Genomic DNA, 22,857 nt, shown 5'->3' on the forward strand with positions numbered 1-22,857 from the left:
AGAGAGAATTCCTAAGGGTTTTAAAAAATATGAATTATTTCCAAAGGGCTTCAGGAAATTTAGAGGCTCAAATCTCTCCCTGGAGTCAGAATTTCTTTAAAGGTTTTTTGTATTTGGTTTTGTTTTTAGTAGAATACATTGTTTATGAAAGTGGAATTAGTTTTAAAAGGAATATTGAAAAACACTTATATCATGTGTTTCTTATTCTTTGATGTAATGTTGCTTTAGGACATTTTCCTTTAAGAAGCCCAGAAAGCTTTTATGGATCGTACTCAATGGGTACCCCGCTATTAACCTCACAGGTCCCAGTGCAACAAAAGTAGTCACGATACACAAGAAATGCCATTGCTGGTATCTGTTGAAAGGCCATATGAAGTAATTAAGCATGTGGATTGCTAAAATTTTAAAGGATTAAGATATATCTAATCCTGCCCCCCACTTCCCAATTTCACCATCTCAAAATGCCCCATTTTTAACAGTAGCATTTCCCTAGTTTGCCTTCTATTCTTTGCCTGCTTAGAAGATTTTTTATTCTAACCCTCATTAAATAAGTTCTCAATTCAAAATTCTGCACTGCCTTACTAAATTAAAGCCAGAACCCCCTGTGGTTACATAAAGAAAGATTTGGAAAAGTGATAATTTTTCTTGATACCGAGACATCCCAGTGATCTGCTTTCATGGTTATTACTGCTATGGAAGAAAGGAGAGAGAGAAAGAAACCCGTTGGAGAATGCAGTGAAGTAAGATACTCATCAGCAGTATGTGTATGAGAGCTTTCAAAATACATTGCAGAATTCCAAACAAAGATCTGCCTCCATCCCAAAGTCCAGCTAACCACATAACCCTTTTTGAGAGTCTCCTTGACATATAAATTGAATGACATATTTGAATTTCACATAATTCTTTTTCTAAAACCTAATTAAAATAAATTCCCTGGCATTTTGCTGCTGTTAGAAAAGATGATGCTGTTACATGTTTCAGTCGTTAGCAATATGTTCACTGGATTAAAAACAAATTTCTGGTATAATATTGTAATGATTAGTGAATCTGTGATAATCTAAGCAATTATTAAGGAACAATGCCTACCCTGCTTGCTATCTTGATTATTTGTTGATGACATCTGAAAATGGGGATGTCAGGAGGCAATACTGTATTGTTTAACTGTGTTAATTTATTTTATTTATGTAAATTTCATGCTTTTCAGTACTTTACAGGCTTGAATACTGGTTAATTGTCTAACCAGTGAAGACAGAAAATTGGGAATAAAAAATAAATGACAATATAAATACACTAAAGGCTTTCTTTAAAATCTCAGCTCTTAAGATTAGTATGGCTCATAATTTTAATTAGACTTATTTTGATTTCTAAAATAAGAATACTGGTTAAATGAATCAAAAAGGTAGACTGGGTTTGAGGGGTAATGATAGTTCATAGTGAAAGGAAATCAAATTGCAAAATGTGAATTATGCTATCAAAAGAAAGAAAAAATGCTTTGTGGGCTCAAACTTTTTACTCTAAAATACTGAAAATGTCTTTGTATTCAGGCTTGTTTTCTTCTTGTCTTTAGGGATATATGAGTTTGAGATTATTTTCGTATTTTCTTTCGTATACTTGCTGTTCACCTGATTGCTTCATATGTTTTGCTAAAGGATGGGGAAATGAACATGCAATATTCGGTTGTAAGAGAGTGCACTTTAAAACCATGGATAGAAATAGAGGTAACTTTGCTTACATCTTCATGTACAATTTATATATCACTAAGCTGTGCAGGGTTCAGGAATTAAAAAAAAAAAAACTTGATGTTAATAGATTCTGAAACCTGAATTTCAGTTCCACAATGATGTAACACTCATTATTTGCGAATTTACAGATGTTTAAGACATACTTGCATTAGCAGAAATTGTCATCCCCGTCATTTTTAGAAAACACCTTCACATAGTTAGTATTTGAAACAGACCTTCAGTGGAAAGCTGTGTGGTTGTAAGTATTCAGTCCGTGGCTCGTGTCACGGAGAACCACGCCTCTGGGCTGGCAAATGGGGCACAGGGAAGCCCGGAGGTGGGGATGGGGATGTTGAGTATGGCTTTGGGTCCCTTGATCTGTGGCAGAATTGTCTAGAATATAGTGAGGAGCCAGCAATCCAAATGTCATTGTCTTTGGGGGTGTGGCAAACACTAGCTCAACCCTGGCTGGCTCATGTGGACAGGGGTGAGGTAAAGTAACTGGTGTGGTGAAGTAGGAAGTGTCCACAACGAGGGAGGTAGGAAGATGAGAGCCTGTTACCACTGCTATTCCGGGTGGTCTATACAAGGAGGCCTGGGACCATGGTTTGTGTGTAGCTGAGGTTTCTAGAGACGCAGTCTGGTCTTTAGAAAGATCTAGGCAGGATGTCAACGTTTTAGCGAAGTAAGCTGTGCTGTGGTTCAGCCGTAATCCCATTCAGGGACTTAGAATATGAAGTAGAAGCTGAGTCATAAGGGCTGGGTAAATGTGCTGCAGAAGGAGATAGCAAAGTTACCCCAAATATGACTCACATCTGCTTTGGGTCAGCAGGACTCTTTCCAGACACCTCCTGCCGGTGGGACAGGCATTGCTGGAGGTTCCCAGTGCTTGAAGCTGGGCAACAGCGAGGACAGAATTTCAGATTTCCTCTTAAAGTGTCAGTTCTTCTAGCTAGCTGTATTTATTTTGATATACCCTAATATTTGAAAAGGTCTATTTTTTTTTTTTTTGCCTAATGTTTTTCACAGCTTCATTCATTCACATAACAAATGTTGATTCATCATTTATTGCGTCCCTTAAAAAAACAACTAATTCTTGAGGCAGGGCTTATGAGTAGTTATAAATGAACTTTATAGGTTATCAATTACTAGTCTCTCTCTATAAAAATGTTTTGGAAGTGCAGTTGAGGTTAAAACATATCATTCTTTCATTTTTTGTTAATCCTCTATGTATTTTGATTATCCCCTTTTCATTAGATAGATGCACATTGCCTTTGGGTAATCTACTACAGGTTAGTGGGGAGACAGAAAACAGTATAATTAAATTCAAATGAAGGGTTTCACAAGGCACAGCAGGCAGCACACAGGAGAGTGTGCTCCCGTCAGCCCAACAGGCATCAGGGACTTGCCAGGGGAATTCTTTACTTGGTCTCCTCTGTTTGTTTTATACGGGATGCTCTCTGTGTTTGGCAACCTCCTACTCATCTTTTAAGGCTGAGATTAAAGTTTATCTCCTTAGTGAAATTTTCCCTGGTCCTCCAGGCGGACATCTTTGTACAGCCCTTGTAGGTGCTTACACAGCCTCTCTCAGTATGCTGCTGTCTCTGCACGGCTGTCTCCACCCCGGACTGTGGGCAGTAATGGCAGGGACTGTGGCTTGCTTATTTTCATATTCCCGGGGCTGAGCACAGGACTGGGCAGAAGAGCAAAGGTAGGCTGAAGCAAGTAATGGCTGTTAGTCTGTTCAGGCTGCTGTAATAAACTGCCATAGACTGGGTAACTTGTAATTAACAGAAATTTATTTCTCCCAGTTGTGGAGGGAAGTCCACAATCAAGGTGCCAGTGGGTTCAGTGTCCGGTGAGGGTCTGCTTTCTGGTTCACAGATGGCTCCCTCTCGCTGTGCTCTCCCAAGGTGGAAGGGGTGAGGGATCTCTCTTGAGATTCCCTAGCACTAGTCCCATTCGTGAAGACTCCACTCACGACCTAATCAGCTCTCAAATACTCCACCCTTTGATATTAATACCCTTACACTGGGGATAAAGATTTCAACATTTGAATTTGGCTGGTGGCGGGGGGCACAAATATTCAGACTATAGCAGAATGGAAAGAGCATTTCCAGTCAGTGCTCACCTGAAAAAATCTGCCGTGTCACAGGCTGTCTCAGGTTCCTGGCCGGAATGAAGGTTCTCTTCATTATTCAAGTCGGTCAGTTCAGGAATCACAATTTACTGGCTCTCTATATAGCTGAGAATGCCATTACCATTGAATCCATAATGATACCTGCTTGTGAACAGGCAATTTATCCTGGAATTGGCACCATCAAGCTGAACTCATGAAATTGAACCTATGTTGCACATGGAAACTCTTCCCCACTTAAAAAGTATCCTGGGAATTTGATAGAATAAACCTGACTGAAAGAAGAAGTCAAGTCACGTTAGTACTAGGCTTTCTTTATAGAGTATACAAGAATAAATGGGAAGAAATGTCCTCTCAAAACTTGTAGTAGTGTAACATTGTGGTATAAGATGGATCTGAAGAAAAAGGCAACAATGTCAGCTCACCAACTTACAGGGCTTTCCCTTTGTTTTCCAAAGATGCCTTAGGAAGCGGAATGCTACAGAGACTCATGGACATCTACTGAGAGCAAGGCTTTAGGAGAATTGTCTCCCTTAAGCTCCTGAAAATTATAAATTTAGTCCTGTGATTTCTATGATAGTGCTTTGGAGCTTACAGAGGTAAACAGGACCAAGGTACCAGAATTAATGCTCAGGTCTCTGACACCAAAATCCACCATACCGTGGTGTTTCTGATGGAAGGTGTAAAAGAGGCAATAGCCACCTCTCCCTGTCTGCGTCCCTCCAACCTCCCACACAATCGTACTGATTATGATGGAATCAAACATTGTCAGTTGAGAGAGGTAATAAGGTCAGAGTTACTTGTTGTAATTTATTTTGACTGAAATATGTAAATATCTGGATATAGTTGGAAGGTGTATGTGATTGCCAGAGTATATAAAGATCAACTTAGATTACATAATGGTTATGAATGGAGTACATATCCAAAGCTATGTGTGATGATGTATTTTAGTGGATTAAATATATTAAAAGTTCTCTTTCTCTTCTTGGCCATCTTACTTGACTGTCTTTCTGCCTAGGGTTTCACACAGTGGTGATTCACCATAAGCCAGGCCAGATGCTTTGTCCATTGGTGACCTCTTAAGGTGTTGCAAAAGTTAAGTTAGGTTATAGTTGTAAAATAGAGTACATGATTTAGGAAAAAAAATATACCCATATGGACTATCTTTAAAAGGCTAAGTATGGTAGCATAGGTAATTCTGACACTGTATCTTTTCTCTAGGCCAGGGGTTAGCAAATTACAGCCCAGGGGCCACATTTCACCTTCTGTCTGTTTTTGTGTGGCCTGCAAACTAAGAATGATTTTCAACCATTTTTAAGTGGTTGGATTAAAACAACAAAATGATACTTTGTGAAAGATGGAAATTTCATGAAATTCAAATTTCATGGTCCATAAATAAAGTTTTATTGAAACATAGCCACATTCATTTGTTTGTGTATGATCTATGACAGCAGAGTTGAATTATTGCAACAGAGACTAAAAGATTCTCAAGACTTAAAATATTTATTATCTGTCGTCTTGCAGAAAACTTAACCCACCTCTGGTCTAGGCAGTAAAGAAGTACTTATTTGAAAGTACGTGGCGACGCATATGAAATCGGCACACTGGATAGTTAAGCTCAAGTGTTAGGTGTATGAAAGGAATCACTCTTCAGATGGGTACCCAAACGTGTGGGAGGGGAAGCACTTGAAAGAGAAAGTATGTAAGAATTAAAGAGGCATCCTGTATCCATACAGCCTGGAAACAGAAAAGAAGGGAAATGCAGCTTACGTATGGATGTGTAGTCTTGATATACACAACATGAAACAAAGATTGATTTTTACTGCTGTTGTCCTGCCATACTGCTAGGTGTGTGAAAGCAACCAAATACCTGTACATTTGCTTGGAAGGGTCCTTTCATTTCTCCCCTGATGTTCATTAGACTTACATGCCTGAGAAAATACCAAATCAACCTCTCTTTCATAGTTACTTTTTTTTTTTCCATAATAGCCTCTGTACCAGCTAAGCTCTCCAGTGTTGATGGGAAGGACTTGACTTTCAGGTCCCAGGCAGCTCTGCTCTTCTCTGCCTCCTTAAAGAAATGGCCTCAGAAGGAAAGACGTCTGGTCAAGAGCCTGTTATCCAGGATATTACCCGTTCTATGAGTGGCACTTCCCACCCACCTATCATTATTGAAATACACTTGGCTGCTAATTTCCTGGAAGATTCAAATGCTCCTACCTCAAGGTCATCTCAAAGGAGAGTTTAAAGAGTATCTCTCTCCCCCCTCCCTTCCCTTGTAAAATATGTATATTTACAAGAGCATGCATAAATGGTCACCAGGGAAGATAAGCTATCAGAGAGTTGGGAGATGTCTTTCCTCATACAGTTCACACATCACTGAAGCAGATAAAATTGGTTTTGTACCTAGCCTCCGAATACACTGTTAAGGACTCTGTCCTGAAAATTGATCTATACCACTACGATAAAATTCAGAGCATCTCTTTCATAAATATCTAACGGTGGCGTCAATGGCTGCTGCTCCTGCCTGGCTCCCAGGGACTGTGCTCTGGCAGGCAGACAGCAGCCTTTATCTCATGGCCTGTGTGTGCACTGTGACCATCGTCAGAGGCTGCCTCAAAACTTAATTAAAGCATTAGGTTGAGTGCAGTACGATGTAAGCCTCAGTTTACAGTTATTAAAGTCAGTTGCCTGACTGCCCATGGAATGTTAGATTAAATCTCTGTTTAATTTTAATAATAATAATAATGATGGCATCCAGGATCCACCACTTGTCATTTTCCAAATGCTGTGTGCAGTTTTTTTCATGCCCACTTCCTATGGCCCTGAGTGCTGCATGTGTTACTGTCAGGCTTTGTAACTCACCAAAGCTGACAGGACTACAGGATTTCTTTGTTCTGTCTTAGAGTACTAATGTCATTTGAAAAGTCAATGCATCCATGTATCTAGAGTTAGGCATAAAGACCTCAGTTGGAAGCCATATGTGTACCATATGGGGCATCTGTGAAAAACAGAGGTAAAATAGTAGATAAAAATTAAGGAAGCATAAGGTCAGCTCTTAAATGGTAACTCGAATTGGCTATTAGACAAAACTTGATTGGACAAATATGGAAAGATTGTATTCATTCCAATATAGAAAAAAATGTGAACCAGTCTTTACATAGTGATATATAACCTTGGGATTGAATCAAAAGCCTGGCACATAGTAGGTCTTTAATAAATGCTTACTAAATAGAATGAGGGATAGTGAGCAACAACCTTGGAGCCAGAAGATGTGGTAATGAGACTCTGCTTTTGGCATTCACAGTATCTGTCAGCTAAAGCGAGGAACGCAACTTCAGTTTAATTTACACTAAGGAAAGACTAGGTTCTTCCTCTCTAGAGAAGTGCCTGCTTCCCAAGACTTCTGTATGGGCTGAATTGTATAATTAATGTGAAGTATTTTGCAAACTTACATAAGTTATGTGATGTATTATTTTCTTTACTAAAATTTCTACCTATGGATTGATGAGTTAAACAAGTCCTGAGAAGGATCCAGATACTGCAAGACAAAAGACTGTTTATTATGCATTAAAAATTGCATATTCGAAAGAAACACATCATGTCAATTAAAACCATATGTATAAATGACATAACGATTTTGGTGACATGAAAAAAAAAAGAATCATAAGATCTAAAACCTAGGACTGGTTTTGCTACGCTTAAGTATGTGATTTTTGGCAACTTCCTCTCCTTGCTTTCTTTAATCAGGAGACAGAACTGAGTGATTTTGAAGTCTTTTCCGGTTCTATGATTCAGTGATGCAGGTCCTAGCAGACTCAAGAGCATGTCAGGTTCTTCATTCTTAAATTCATATGCATGTGTTTCTGTACACCTCAAGTTTTATTTTATTCCTGTGTGACAATATTAACTCTCCCCTTCAAGGAGTCCCAAGCGTCTCTGAGTGAGATTGGATTGGAAGAGAAAGGATGTTAGCCAAGTACAAATCTAGTTACTGGGTTTTGTGTGGCCCAGCATTTTGTAGAATTGAATTTTTATTTTTATATTTTTTGAGACGGAGTCTCGCTCTGTCGCCCAGGCTGGAGTGCAGTGGCCGGTTCTCAGCTCACTGCAAGCTCCGCCTCCCGGGTTTACGCCATTCTCCTGCCTCAGCCTCCCGAGTAGCTGGGACTACAGGCGCCTGCCACTACACCGGGCTAGTTTTTTTGTATTTTTTTAGTAGAGATGGGGTTTCACCATGTTAGTCAGGATGGTCTCGATCTCCTGACCTCGTGATCCGCCCGTCTCGGCCTCCCAAAGTGCTGGGATTACAGGCTTGAGCCACCGCGCCCAGCCAGAATTGAATTTTTAAACCCAACTAGAGGTTTCTAAGTGAGCTTTCTGAGATACTCCCTTTAGCTGCCTCCCTTGCTCTCTATCTTTAGCCGACTCACAGACGACTAGCGGCATCTGATGCTGGGAGCTTCTGGTATGCAGGGATATTGCCAGTGATTCTCGCTAGGCTCTTTGTTCTGATTGAACATGCATGGAAAGCTCTGGTGGTCACAGCTCATAGAGACTTTATTTACCCTTCAATGACGAATGATTTGTGAAGAGCCAATGGAGGCTGAAATTCTGATTTAAGCAAATGGCAGTCAACTAAGTATTTTCTGGAGGAAAATGACTGAAGTCTCTAATGTTGGGGTCGGGGGTGGGGATGTTGTGTGATGTCAGCAAACCTATCACTGCTATTCTTCTCCTGCCACAGATGTGAGTTTCTAAAGCCTTGAGTTTGCATTTTGAAATTATTCTGTTGTTTAAATTTCTTAGATGGCCTCCTTATTTGCTAAGTAATTGGTGGTTTATTGTACAAATTTAGAAAAATTCTACTTATCTCTAAAAAACTGTATTTCTAAAAACTTCCATGATGAGGGCTCTCCTGTTTTTTACTACTACTATCACTACTACTACTACTACTAGTATTCTTTACACAAAATGATTTGGCAATCATATACAAATTCATCTTAATACCGTCCCGTTTTTGTTTATTGGGCCTCTTTCTGCAAAGCAATTTGAGTCCTTTGGCTCTTTCTTGAGGGGGGTTAAAAGTGAAATAAACAATTACGCACCAGGGAGGGAAAACATAAAAACCAAAGTAAAACATAACTATCATATCTCATTTAGGGTTCTCTCTGAAGTCTCTTTTATCTAGAATTCACTTATGCTAACCCGAGGCCTGTGGTCTTATTTAATATCAGCCGGTAATAAAGAGCCCTTCAGCTAAATATGGTCGTATTCCACTATTCACTGCAGCTCTTGAAGCAGTCATCGAGGGAAGGAGAGTCGGAACCCTTCAATGTCAAGACGTTTAGAGGCACTCTAGCATCAATCAAGATGCACGTTCGCTAAGTGCCTGCTTTCATTTACATGAAATATTCATACAGCATTCCGTTTTGCTTTTCTCTCTCCTAATCATCACTTTTCGGAAGAAGCTACAATCATCTCAGTTAGGGGAGGGTGTTATGGGACGTGCTGTACCTTTCAAAGTCAGGCTTCCTGCAGATAGCTAGTTCTGTAATGAGGCAGCAGACTGCATAGACCGCCAAAGGTCTCCCTCACGGAGGCTGGCCTTGTTATCATGTACTATTCATCTTCAAGTATACAACTTAGTGCAAATGAAAGTAATTAATTAACCATAACAAACCTGTCAAAAAGCTATTTAGGATTTTGACAGAAAAAAAATTTAACATTTGCTTTAAGTGGAAAACAAAAATCCTAGCTCAGAAAACTCAGAAGCAATTCTATTTACGCAAGCTTTTCCGTTATTGCTCCCCCTTAATTACATAAGTAGCATTTAAATTACTTTTCAGTCCTTTTGATTTATATTAATTGTATGATGCTTTTAAAGTTGATACAAGTTTTTGTTTTTTTAAGATAGCACTTGGGTGAGAAAATTTGTCCCTATATAAGTAATTTCAAAAAGTAGACATGGTATACTCTTGGTCATCTAAACTGTGATTAAGAGTACCTTCTCTCCCTTCATTTCTTCCGTCTTTTCTCCCTGCCTCATTCCCTCCCTCCTTTCCCGTTTGTTCTCCCCTTTCCTCCTTCCAAAATAGCAATTTAATTGTGTATTACTGGAAATTTTTCCTTAAATATAAAACTAGGCTCCAGGAATGGCATGTGGGTGATATGCCCCTTTGGAATGAAACACCAGTGATGTACTTGTTTGCTTATAATCGTTAGGACTATTTCATATGCCATTGTTTCTGATGCATTCAGAAACAGGTTAATAATCTTCTGGGTAAGAATTCTGAACCATTATTCCAGAGATTAAGGTTTATTTTAAAAGATTTTTCTGTGTTTTATTTATTTCTCTTTGGCTCTCCAGGTCTGACTGTGGTACAGGGAGATGCAGGAGTTGTTCTTTCCTTGTGAAAAATGTCTTTTGCAAATGAATTTTTACACTAAAAGAGAAATGTCAGGTTAATCGTTAAAGTCTAACGACAGTAAGAGTACACATGCAATGTTTTTGCTTAGAGTGCTGCATTTTTTTACAGACAGCATTTCATAATCAGCACACACCGGAAAGGTACTCATTTTTAATGTTAGAAATGTTAATGGCCCTGAAACAGTTTATTCTTCTTGTCTATTTAACCCTTCATACTATATTGACTGAAAGAGCAACCTGAGTGGCCAGTGATGAGGTTGCTTTACATTTAGGTAAATCGTTTTCTGCTTTAGAATACAATGCCTAAATTGTAGCTGATTGCCCAGAGATGGAAAATAAGTGGCAAATTTTGGCAAAACTCTGTAAAAAAAATTCTCAAATATTAGTGCTATCTTTATGCATTTTAACACACTCTTTTAAGACTATTTGTTTAGTTTTTGACCCATTTGAAATTGGAGTCATTTTTTTTGAATTATACTATCTTTCTCTAAATAATACAAAATACCCTAAATATTACATATTTTTTAAAAAGTCTAAGTTCCAATGATTTGTGCTCTTGTGGATTGAAGTGTGGATAATATAAAGCAATTGGAAACAATTCAGGTCAATGATCTTTAGTTACCTTAAGTAAAGAAACAATCATACTTAAACATAAAGTACAATTGTGATTTTCCAAAGTGGAAAAAAAAATGCCATATATGAACATTTTGGAAAATTATATATACTTTTTTTCATTGTCAAGGTGACTAAGAACTTTGTTCTGAACTGAGCTTTAATACATTTTCAGGGTTGTCCTTTACTCTGTGATCAGTGTTCTTAAATAAACAAATGGGCTGGGCGCAGTGGCTCATAACTGAAATCCCAGCACTTTGGGAGGCAGAGGCAGGTGGATCGCTTGTGGCCAGGAGTTTGAGTCCAGCCTGGCTAACATGGCCAAAACTTCATCTCTACTAAAAATACAAAAATTAGCCAGGCATGGTGGCTCCCACCTGTAATCCCAGCTACCTGGGAGGCTGAAGCATGAGACTTGCTGGAACCTGGGAGGAAGAGGTTGCAGTGAGTGGAGATTGTGCCACTGCATTCCAGGTTGAGTGACAGAATGAGACCCTGTCTCATAAAATAAAATAAAATTAAAATAAAATAAAATAGTGGTATTGAATACTGAGAGGATTGATTACCAGGAGTTTCACAGTAACTTTAATTTTAAATGTTATTTTGTGGCCATACTTTTTTCTTTACTCTGGCTAGAAAAGTTTTTTCTTTTGTTTTTCCTGGCTACTTAAACTTGTTAACAACTTGAAAATGTTTAATCTTTGTTTTTGCTTTAATAGTGCTTTTCTAGGGAAAAAGTTAAGTAATAAAAGTTGATATTTCAAGCTACAACAAAAGTTGCCATAATAATTGTAAACAGAACACAATTTGGGGGTAATTTAAAAGATGTTTGAGCTTGGAATATAAAGAAAATACCATGGGGTTTAAGATCTAGTATATTAAACCTTCAAATGTAAATAATGATTCTAGAACAAGCACCTTCTAAACATTAGCAAGTTGCCAAGCATGTTAACACCCACGGTTCCGCCCATCTTGAATAAATGTAAAGCCATTTAGAGCAGTGGAAATGCAGTGTTCTGTAAAACTTGGTCATTAGTGGCATTATCTCACCCCCTCCTCGCCCCACTATGTGACTTTTAAAGTTGATGTACTTCTACTTTATGGCGTGAGATTATTGTTCACATATTTAAAGATTTCAAGTAACTAACATAAAATAAGTTGTTTCCCTTTACCCCCCCATAAAATGTGAGTTGGCTCAAGTTTCAAGTTTGCTGAAAGTGGCTGAAGTTTCAGGGGCTTGAGTGAGATGTAACCCCTCACACCTGTGGGGTATCTTTAATCCCTGCGAGTAGTGGGAATTTATGTACATTGTTAGTTTTTGATCATGACAATGGGTTTGACTATAACTCTCTAGGCAGACATAAAAGAATGGTTTTCTCTTGTTCTTTTTCTTATAGGACTCTCAAAATAGGGAATACTGTTAACTCTGAAGTTCAGGGTGGGTTTTGTGAAAGTAAATTTTCATGGATGGAAGGAGAGGTGGATGTGGGGATAATGATTTCTGCTGCAGTTTTATGGCAAGTTGGATAGACTGTTGGTATAAAATGAAAGTCTCTGTTTCCTTTTCAAATAAGCTATCTGATTGTTAGTTTATGTGAAAACTGCTCAATTACTTTGCTTGGACTGAGACTTGATTTCAAGGCAATAGTTACCATTAATAAATAAAATGGCATTCCGTATGGCAGCACACATGAAATAAGTGTTATTTCAAATTAATATCATTCCTATCATGCAATCACTTTAGGTGGACTTGAGGTTGATTTCTTCAAAGGCCCCTGTTATAATCTGCCCTCATATTCTGTTCCAAACGCTTCCTGCTTTTTTTGAAAAAAGAAATTACATCTTATTTAATCTTTTTTGTTCTCTTTTTAAAACAGCTTTATTGAGGTATAATTTATATACCATAAAATCCAGCCATCCTAAATGTACAACTCATTGAGTGTTAGTAAATTTGCAGAGTTGTGCACCATCACCATCAACCAATTTGAAAACATTTCCATTATCTCAAAAAGAAACCTCATACCCATTTGGAATCAATCTCTGTTCCCAACTCTGTTCCCAGACAACCTCTCTTTTACTTTCTACTACAATAGGTTTTCCTTTTTGGGATATTTCATATAAATGGAATCATATAATATGTGTCCTTTTTCATACAATATGTGTCCTTTTACATCTGGCTTTTTTCAGTTAACATGTTTTAAACATTCGCCTATGTTGGAGCATGTGTCAATAGCTGGTTCCTTTTCATTGCAGAATAGTTTTCCATTGTATGACTACACCAAATTTTGGTTATTCATTCACCAGTTGATGGATGACTATTATAAATAATGGTGCTGTCCAAATTCTTTTGAATAACATTATACTAGCAAATCTTTACCAGTTAAAGATAACTTTGGTTTCAGTGAGCAGAATAAAGTTACTTGAAGCCCAATTGATAAGGCAAATAAATAGAGGGAAAGTGTTTATTGCTATTAAAAGTAAAGTATCGTTATAGAAAAGAGTTATGGGATTTGTCAATTGTGTAAGGAATTGCTAAAGAGCAGTTGTCATTTTTAAAATTTTTAATTTTCAATTATAAGTACATAAGAGTTGTGGATATTTATTAGGTATATGTGATGTTTTGATACAGGCATACAGTATGTGATAATCAAATCACAGCAATTGAGGTTTCTGTCTCAGATCCTTATCATTTCTTTGTGTTATGAATATTACAACTTCACTCTTTTATTTATTTTAAAGTATACAAAAAATTATTGTTAACTACAGTCGTTGTATTGTGCCACCAAATACTAGATATTATTCATTGTATCTATCTGGTAGTTTTGTACCCATTACCCGTCTCCACTTTATGCCCCCTCCCCACTTTGTTACTCTTTCCAGCCTCTGGAAAGCATCATGCCAGTCTTTATCACCATGAGTTCATTTTTTTGTTCAGCTGCCACATATGAGTGAGAACATGTGATATTTATCTTACTGTGCCTGGCTTATTTCACTTAACATAATGTCCTCCAGTCCCATCCATGTCGTTGCTAATGACAGGATTTCTCTTTTTTTTTTTTTTTTTTTGAGACAGAGCTTCCCTCTGTCATGCAGGCTGGAGTGCAATGACATAATCTTGGCTCACTGCAACCTCCACTCCCAGGTTCAAGCAATTCTCCTGCCTCAGCCTCTGGAGTAGCTGGGATTGCAGGCATGCACCACCACACCCAGCTAATTTTTGTATTTTTAGTAGAGATGGGGTTTCACCATGTTGGCCAGACTGGTCTCAAACTATTGGCCTCCAGTGATTCACTCGCCTTTGCCTCCCAAAGTGTTGGAATTACAGGCATGAGCCACTGTGTCCATATCCACATTGTGGAATTTCCACTATGGATATGAGCCACATTTACTTTATGTCTTCAGCCATTGATGGATACTAAGGTTGCTTCGGTATATTGACTATTATAAATAGAGCTGCAATAAATCTGGGAGTACGGTTATCTTTTTGATACACTGATTTTCTTTTTAGGATATATACTCAGCAGTGGGATTGCTGGATCATATGGTAGCTCTACTTTTAGTTTTTTGAGAAATCTTCATACTGTTTTAATATACCTGTTGGCCATTGGTATGTCAAAGGACACTTGTCAATTTTGAGTAGTGTCAGCATCTTTATCATGTAATTATTCTCCTCGTAGATGAGATCTGTATTAATTTAAAAAATGAAACTGATATCTATTTAGTCATAGCCCTAAGTACATATTTCATTTTTCCACGTTCCATTTCAGAAAGCAGTTTAATCAGTCTCTACTTACCCTTGAATAATAACTGTAATAGATACCAAGTAAAACAAAGTTCTTGGTGGGGGGCAGGCAGCAGCTGAAGAATTACGTATGAAGAATGCTTAGTTTTCAAATTTACAAATAAAAAATTAACATCGGTAAATATAATTAAAGTAATTCGATTATAAATACACCGATAGTGCCATCAATGCCTTTTAGGTACTTTGCTACCATAGAATAATTGTAGATTTGAAATAACAAGCATCCTTTATTTACTCTTTTGCTGTGTGTTTCTATGTAGACATCTCATGCATTGTCTGTATCTAATGTAGAATATATATGTGGGTCTATATTTGACTATTTCATTAACATAATTACATGCAATTATAAAACTGATGTAACTCATCTTACTTTAGCTGTCCATTAATACTGTTTATCTGAAAATTCTAAAGTCTCTGATTAATAATTGTTATTTCCATGTAATTATTTGTTAATCACAAACTGTTGTTTGTCATTTATTTAAGCAGTCAATGTTAAGAGACCTATGTTTAATTAAAAATTGTACATTTGTATTTGTATTTCTGGCTTCTTTGAAAAGATAAAACATAAATCCATCAAACCACCTTAGAACTTTCAAACTTGCTTTTTTTTTTTTTTTTTTTTTTTAACATCTGTAGTTCTCATTACCCAGAAGTTATTCTGTTCCCTCTGTTAAATTACTTTATGCTGCAGCTTAAACGAACATGTCTTGCTTTCATCTAGCATTTCAAATAGGGCAAAGACTGCTGTACAATTTCCAAACACAACTGTGCTAACAGAGATGAATTACTAGAGTTTATATAATTTATATTAGGAATTCATAGACCTAGCAAAAGGGATTAGTACATTTTATTTCAGGGCAGGAGATGATCCTGTCATTAATGGTCGATACTTTCATCATCTTTTAAACCTGAGGAATTTCCTGGGTGACAAGACTGTAAGGACATATCAGAGATTCACAGCTGTGAGCTTTATCTGCACATGCACTGCTTTACTCACAGTATGTGGACTGTGTTCCATCAAAACTGGATTAGGCTGTCAATCACGTCTTCCGATGTATATTGTATTATGATTTTTTGAAAATGTCACTGAGATCAGAGTAATTTCTTGGCTAATTGCGTCTTGTCTTTTCTTAATACTGTGCATTTAATGGTTTCATTACCTGACGTGACAATCACAGCTCCTGGTCCAGTATTAAGGGCAATTTTATTTCTCTTCTTTTTCACACACATATATACATGCTCACGTACATCGAAGGCACTTCTTTAATAAGAAAGAAAAATGTATTTAAAGCACTTCTGAGTTTTATGAAAAAAAATGTAGGATTCCTTGTTTTCCCTATGGTCTAACATATACGTAAGAGTTGAAATTGTTTCTGTAATCCCCAAAGCACACCCAATACTTAATATAGTATTTTCCCTTTCTGTTATAGAAATAGATTAAAGAAGATATTAACCTTTAAGAAACTGTCACTCATTACTCACAGCGCCTGTGCCTTTCTCTAGAGAATCTGCTCCAAATACACAAATATTTGTGTTTCAGTTTTATCTATTTAGCCATGGGAGATTCATTTGAATGAACATTAGGTTTCATTAAATCTACCTTGATGCATACAGTTCTAGTACTACCTGTTACTGGTGGAAAAATGGGCAACAAGAGATATTAAAATACCTATAATAATGAGTTGTTCTGAAAAAGTGCTTATTAAAAGTCTCCCTGAACACGCAGGTTTAGATTAAAATAAGTACAGCAGATACAGGGATGAATAATGTCATGTGCTAATCTCATACTAGTAAGGACAAATAATTCTATGATTTCTGGGTAGAAAGAAAAACAGAACATAGGCTGTTGCTTTATTCTGCACCTCTTAAAGAATATCTGCAGTACCACAATGTGATCCCATGATTTCTGTGGTAGGGTTGGAAAGGAGGGAGTTAGCTATAGACCTGATGGGGAGAATGCTTCAAACAAAGGCTTATGAGATGTTGTTCTAATCATTAACACGTAGTAACTCCCAGTGGGTTTTGTTGATTAGATATTACCGTCTAAAATGATGGTTGGTTGGGAGGAGGGTAGTGCTGGTTGGGGAGGGATGAAGAAGCGTTTCAGGAAGTGATGTTGTTCAGTGTGTGCTTCTGACAACTCCTGTATCCCGTCAGTGATGGGGAAGAAGCTATACTTCTGGTTTCCTTTGATTTTCCTTTTCCACTGAAAATACTAATTGTGAGCTACAGGGTAGGAGATGTGGATGAAAGATGGGCAGATTTTGCCTGGCGTGCTTGGTAGGGGGCGGCAGCTGAAGGATGCACTCGTGTTTGGATCTGACAGCAGCTGTGGTATCCAATTCAAATTCACTGTGGCAGGAAGAAAGAGTGTGAATGCTAAAGTATCCAAGGTGTTTGTAAATACTCTGCTTTGCTAACCATTCAAATCTGGTTTGCATAGATTGCTGCAATTGCCGATATAAATGTAGAATGACATTTATAAAAAAATAATGTGCAACCGGTGATGAGTTTTCCTTCTAAATGTTTTTTAAAACAGTATTGCACAATGCATTGGTATTCATATAAAATAGAAAAAGAGTGATGATTAAAAAGCAGCTTCTGCCTGCTCTGTATTGCAGGGGGGAAAATTAATTGTGATTTTGTCAAAAACTTCCTGTACATAGGTTCAAGAATTACCTATATTTTAGCTTCAGATAGATTTCAAAGTTAATGAACTGTCCATTTGTCTTGCAGAAAGAACTTGCTAAACTGGCAGCAAATCTTTCCTTGAATGGGTAGTGGAATGTCAAAGTGCTATCAGACATTGAAGAGTCAAATAATAGTCATCAGGTACCCACTTAACATAGATAACTTAGTAGAGACTGACCTCAGTACATATGAACGTCCGAGTGGTACATTGAATTCCCTTACATGCAATGGAATGTAGGATTCGTTGATACTAGGCACCTTTGAGGTGATGAGTCTCCCTCTGCTCATCCTGTCACGCTGGTTTTCTCAGACCTTTGTGGAAGTCTCACCATTGGAGATGAAGTTACCAACAAAATGGGTTAGGATAAGGATGACATGGAGTTCCATCACTTGTTTTGTGGTAGCAGAAAACAGATTTGAAGGAAGTTACTACATTTTTTAATAGAACATAGAGGGATGGTACAAACACGGACACATTTTTGGTTTTCACATGGAAAAAATACAATCACACGCCTGCATTTTGGAGCCATGTTCGCATTGAATTGTGTCAATTCTCAACACATTTAAGCAGATGTGGACCTAGGCCTCTGTTGTCATACTTGGCTTATGATGCTTCTTTTGAAGTTCCGTGGCCCTATGTAGAAAGGCTGCTGGCCTAACCCAGTGATGTGGACTGTCAGATTTTACTGCTGAACAGCTTGGATTTTCCATTTTTCCCCCTGTCTACCTAAGATCACCCTTGTTGCCTGCCTTACAAATGAGACAGCAACCCAGTTTTGGCCTGAAGGGTCCATGGTGATAGATGGTTAGGTCATCCTCAACTGTCTCCTGAATGGGTAAATGTGTCAGAATGAAAATACAGTTTATGCTTTGACATCAGAGGGGAAAAATGAAACAAAGTTAGGTTGTTACCCGCCTGGTAATTCCCAAAATTCGGAGATCAATGTGTGTATCTCTTTGGGAAATATCACTGGTGGCACTGGAACTCTACTTAGGAGACAACAAGAAATGTCTTGATGGAGAACTACTTAGGCAATCTCTTGCTGTTATATGGGGAATTACCTCTGACAACTCCGAATATGTCATCAGTAGAGTCTTGGACTGTGGATATAATTTAGGGAAGCTTTCTTGAAATAAGAGGATTCTTAATGTGGGTTTCAGTAGACCCCAAATCCTAGCAGAATGGTGTGAAAACTCTGTACAAATGTGCATTCGCTTATGTCTACCTGTGAGGAGGTTCTCAGAGTCTGTGGTTGAAAAATAGATCAAGAACAACTAATATACAATAAAGAAATGTTGAGATCGTTAACTGAAAAATCCACCACTAGCGCTGAATTTTTATCATGTATAGCGGTTGGTACCAGCGTTCATGAGTGAGGTAAAAATCAGAAGAAGTCAAAATCACTCATTAAAATCTCTTCGGAAAGTACCATATTAGGGACCAGTACACCTTCTTTTAAAAAGGACAAGCAGTTGGTTTTCTCTCTCTCCAGCTAAGCCCCACATTCTTGTATCCTAATTAATAGTCACCCCAAGATACAGTAGATAAAAGCACCAGCACAACTTAAATTGTACTATCTGTCTCTCAATTTTGGCTGAGCACATATAGCTGAATTCAAACAGGATAAAGATGCATGTATAATATCTCTTCACTTTATTTGATCATCCCAGTGAGGATGGCTGGGCATACATATGATTATTTCCATGTTATAGATCAGAGAAGTTGACTGATCTGAGTCTTAGTTTTTGGATGGAAAAAATCTTGTTTATTACCTTGACTCAGAGACATAAAGTGTACCATTTCTTTGGTTCTATAGATTAAGTGGCAGAATACAGACTACGATTTATTTCTCAACATCTAATTTAAGATTTTTTTACTGGAAGGAAGGAGTCAAAGTCAGTAATGCTAACCAACAAAGATTGTTAGTAATGACAGAAGTAGCAAAAATACTGTAATTGTAATATGATAATAATCAAGGTACTTTTAAAACCCCTTTCTTTGGATATGTTTTTTAATAACCTAATTTTGCATTTCCTCATTTTTCTGTGCATCACAAGTTCCTGTGGAAACCATAAACATCAACAACTTTGCATACCTATGTTAACCCTGTCATTGAAGCTTTTTTTTTTTTTTTTTTTTTTTTTTTTTCCCTCGCTGTCACCCAGGCTGCAGTGCAGTGGTGTGATCTCAGCTTACTGCAATCTCTGTCTCCTGGGTTCAAGCGGTCCTCCTACCTCAGCCTCCCGAGTAGCTGGGATTACACGCATCAGCCACCATGCACAGCTAATTTTTTTTCCTATTTTTAGTAGAGATAGGGTTTCACTGTGTTGGCCAGGCTGGTCTCCAACTCTCGACCTCAGAGATCTGCCCACCTTGGCCTCCCAAAGTGCTGGGATTACAGATGTGGGCCACTGCACCTGGCTGGTCATTGAAGCTTTTGTAATTTTTCAGTGAGATGATGTAAGCAAAGGTCTTTTGACAAATCTGTAAACAAAAGATGTTATTATAAGTAAGATCTAATTTTATGAGCAATATTATTGCTATGTTTATTACTACTACTGCATGTCAGTTTACTGTGTACAACAGTGTTTCCCAACAGGGATAAGTAGTGGGGAGAATAGGACTTAACAGAGTGACCCAGGAAAATTTTCAAAATATACATTATACCCTTGTTAATCCTAACTCATCTCTCAGTGCCCTTCACTCTTAAGTGGTACAAAAATTTGAGAGTTGAGCACACACAGTTTAAACAACCAAATGACAAAAATAAACTCCCAGGTGGCGCTGCATTACATCTTTTGGTTGATAACCACTCATCAATACTCTAGGAAGTAAATTCATTTATTTTACCCAGTCACTCATCCATCAAATACTTTTTGCACATCTGCATACACCTACCAGGCTAGATGGACAATTCATTTACTAGCTCAAAAGACAACAAGAGTGACCATTTTTGTAGTTTTTCATTTGTATTTGTTAATAAAAATATATTGTGGAGGCACTAATACTTCATCCTGGTGTAGTTATTTAATATTTTTTAGAAGTCGATAGACAAAGTAACACATTGATCTATTACCATACTAGAAACAATAGTCCTTAGCAACTGCCAGTTTTTATGTCTCTAATTATATATATCTATCTCATTTTCATATCTGAGTAAAGAAAACATGTAGGGCGGAAGAGATCAGGGCAGTTTCCAAGTAGGTTAAGGATACTATGGCTCTTTTGTGTAGTCCTTTTTGCAATATGTAGTGACTATGAGAAGCCATTACTATATATGCTTTTTGCTAGGCTGAAAGATAGATTTTTATATTGAAGAACAAAATAATAAGGCAATACATAGCAAGAGAATCTCCTTGGCTAAATTCTAAGATTAAGGTAGACAAGCAATGGGTCCTTGTACCATTAGGTGGCACCTCAAATCATTGTTAGTGGTCTTCTCTTTACTATGTATGTACTGCTTTATATTTCGCTTAAATTCCCCTCTTTTCCTTTCTCCTGTAGCCCACCTTGCATGGCTCATTCAAGTTGCTCCTCCTGCTTCTGTGACAAAACATCAAATAACATGGTTGCTCCATGCTTCACAGAGCTTGCACTGAACTGCAAGATGTACCCAGTCTGCATCTGATGCTCCCCTGCTTCAGAATAACTCATATTATGGGATCCTGGTTCTTAATCTTATTTTTGTAATCATTTTGTACTTTTGATTTGCCTGTTCACAGCCTTGGCTCCCTCTGTGGGGTTACACTCTCTTAAGCTATTTTGGGAAATATTCTTTCCATATAGATTTCACCCTGGTCCGCTCAGCACAAATACAGTCCTATCTATCTGTCTGTCTGTCTATCTATCTATCTATCTATCTATCTATCTATCTATCTATCTATCTATCTATCTAAGACGGAGTCTTGCTCTTTCGCCCAGGCTGGAGTGCAGTGGCTCTATCTTGGCTCACTGCAACCTTCACCTCCTGGGTTCAAGCGATTCTCCTGCCTCAGCCTCCTGAGTAGCTGGGATTACAGGTGTGCACCACCATGCTAGGCTAATTTTTGTATTTTTAGTAGAGACAGGGTTTTGCCATGTTGGTCAGGCTGCTTTCGAACTCCTGACCTTATAATCTGCCCTCCTCAGCCTCCCAAAGTGCTGCGATTACAGGCGTGAGCCACTGCGCCTGGCCCACAAATAAAGTTCTTATACCTAATTTTCAACTGCCTTTCCAATTTCTTCCAATTCTGTTTCTACTTCTCCACCATGTATTTCTGTGGTTCTCAAATCTTGACTCTACTTCAGCTGTACCCAAAATATAGATTTTAAGGCCACATGCTGTACTTGCTGAATTTAAATTTTCAGGGTGTCACTTTTTGGAATGATGAAAATCATTCCTGTCTATGCTGTTCTTTGTGATAGCCAAGAGCCACATGTGGCCATTTAAAAATGTAGTCCCTCAGCTATTCTAGCCACACTCAAGTGTTCAAGAGCTGCTTATGGTTATTGTCAGCACAGATCCAGGTCGTGATCCCCAGAAACTTGCTAGTTTGTTCCTGAAAGTTTGAGAACCACTTGGTTAGATGATCTGCAACCTCCTATGATTTTTCCGTAGCTCTCCTGGTTTAAGAGAGGTGGCTGACTTAGGCCCTAAGACAGGATCTTGAGTAGTTTGAGGAAAATACTGGTATGAACCTGATGAGAATGTAGAAGCATCTGTGTGTCTCAGTATTTTACAACATGAGAAACAAAAACAAATATAACAATGATTCTGTTATGTTAAAAAGAGGATACAGTTGGTGACACTTAGATAAGTAACTAAGGTTAACATGGTGTGTATTGTGTTTACCTGACAACACACACACACACATACACACATGCACGCACTCACATGTAAAAATACTCCCAAGATATTTCTCTTAACAATGAAAAAATAATGCGAAAGCTTTCTGTGTATATCAATTAGAAGGAAGAGAGACCATATTAGGTCAACTGGACTATGTTACAGTCAGCTCAGGTGCTGTCATTGAATGGAAGGTGATGCATTGACCATTTTGAGCTATGTGTTATCTTCCCTGACCTGAAGGGTGGATGTGATAGTGGCCGGAATAGTTGGGTCACACAAGAATGAAACCATGAAAGTTAAACTGGAGGTCACTGTTCCCACGAACCTCCTAAGTAATTTTTATCAGGAAGACTCTATGTTAAATGTAATTACCTTGATATGTATAGGATCTGTTTTTTTAAGGTACGAAATTTATGGCTACTTTATTTCTCCTTTGGAACACATACACACATTTACAAAATGAATTTCATACTTAACACAATGTCAGATACATTATTGCCTACTCTACTTTTCTCCCAGCCAACGAATTATGACTTAACTAGTGTTTTGGAATATGATGGGGAAAAGTTTATACCAATGGGGGAAAAAATGGATTTCTGCCTACAAAGAGGGATCCCAGGAACCAATCAAGCTCC

The sequence above is a fragment of the Piliocolobus tephrosceles genome, chromosome 6, assembly GCF_002776525.5.
Source record: "Piliocolobus tephrosceles isolate RC106 chromosome 6, ASM277652v3, whole genome shotgun sequence".
NCBI lineage: Eukaryota > Metazoa > Chordata > Mammalia > Primates > Cercopithecidae > Piliocolobus > Piliocolobus tephrosceles.